Here is a 1,967-nt window from a genome sequence, read left to right as displayed (position 1 = left end):
GTTGACTACGTGGGAGTCCAGCGACATAGCCATTATGCTAACTGCTGGTTCCCAGCTAATTTTACCATGTTTTAATTGGGTTAATCATTTTCTTCTTGGTAAGCTGCTCGAGTTCCCTATGTATTCTAGTTATCAGTCCCTTATCTGAGACACAATTAACAAAAATGCTCCCCCATTCTGAGGGTTGTCTCTTCACCCTAATTATGGTGTTCTTTGCTGTGCAGAAACTCCTTAATCTGATGTAATGCCACCTGTCTATTTGGGGGATTATTGCTTATGCTTTGGGGGTCTTGCTTAAGAAGTCTTTACACCAATATCACCCAGAGTTTCCCCAGTGTTTTCAATAAGTAGTTTTATAGTTTATGGTCTTAATTTAGAGCTTTGATCCACTTTGAGTTGATTTTTGTTAATGGTGACAGATAGGGATTCAGATTCACCTTTCTGCAAGCAGATACCAGATTTTCCAACACAGTTTGCTAAAGAGGTTTCCCTTTTCCCACTGGATTGACTGGCATCCTTTGTCAAAGATGAGTTGGATGTATGTTTTGGGGTTTATTTCTGGAGTCTCTACTCTGTTCCATTGGTCCTTGTGTCTATTTTTGTGCCAATATTATGCTGTTTTGATTATCACATCTTTGTAATATATTTTTGGGTCAGGAAGTGAGATGCCACCTACTCCAGTCTTCTTGTGTTGGATGGCTTTAGCAAAATGGGGTCTTTTATGGTTTCAGACAAATTCTATGATTGTCCTTTGTAGATCTGTGAAGAATGTCTCTTGTAATTTTATAGGGATTGCAGTAAACAAGTAGATTAATTTAGGTAGGATTGCCATTTTGATTATATTGATTCCTTCCTTCTAAAAAATTTCTTGTCTGCTGTTCCTCTGGGTTCAGGTTCATGGCTGTGACATCTCCCCAACCAGAGCCTCCCCTTCCAGACTCCAGTGCTAGTTAGGGCAGAAAGCACCAAAACAATTCCATCTCTGACTCTGCTGTCCCTCTGAGTGCTGCTTCATGGCTGTGAATCCCCTTCAATCAGGCCCTCCACTTCCAGACTCCAGTGCTAGTCATGAAGGCTAGTGTATCTCTCCATCATGTTCTTCTCTATCACTTATGATTTTTTTTCTCTTTTTAAAAAAGAACTGGGAACCAGCAGTTAGCATAATGGCTATGTCGCTGGACTCCCACATAGTTGACAGCAGTTCGCGTCCCGGACCCAGTGACTTAAAACTCACACCGGGCGCGTGTGCGTGCATGCCCAAGATCCCGAGAGGAGAATAGAGGAGAAGGGATTGCGTCATGACCATCCCCCCTGGGGGGTCATTTCTTGCTTTCTGTCTCTCGGTCTCTCTCTTTCTGTCTGGCGAGTGCACGTGCCCTATAGCGAAAACCTTTCCAAAAAAAAAAAAGAACTTACTGCCCTGTTTGTGTCTTTCTCTTGCTAATTTGTCTCTTCTTTCCTCACCTAGGATAGAAAGTATCCAGGTACCTCCATCTCTGCCTTTGCTGTACCTTCATGCAGAGCCCAAGTGTGCCACGCAGTTTATTTTTTAACCAAATTTTATTTTTTTGTGATGTGGTTTGTGTTCTTTTTCTCATTTTTTTGTTCTAATTCTTTCTTTCTTTTTTCTTTGCTTTTTCTACCTATTTCTGTTTTCTACTTTCTTATTTTTTTTTACCTTACTTTACAGTTTACTGCTCAGCCCTTATGCACTGCTTACATAGTGCATATACAAGGTGCATTGTAGCTAAGTATCTGAACATTGTGAGTTTTAGAGAATTCTTCGCACCTCACTATAGAGGTTGCAGAAAGAATGAAATTGCTCTTTATAAATCTGATTTCACAACTCCTGTAATTCTCACACTGGAGAAGAAAGGTGAAAATATCACCAAATTATTTCACAGTAAAGTGAAACACATGAGCTCACAGAGAATTCTTATCCAACAAGTTAGCCAAAAGTGAATACA

This window comes from Tupaia chinensis, unplaced genomic scaffold (assembly GCF_000334495.1).
Source record: "Tupaia chinensis unplaced genomic scaffold, TupChi_1.0 Scaffold143675_1, whole genome shotgun sequence".
Lineage (NCBI taxonomy): Eukaryota > Metazoa > Chordata > Mammalia > Scandentia > Tupaiidae > Tupaia > Tupaia belangeri.
Note: the sequence above shows the minus strand (reverse complement) of the source record.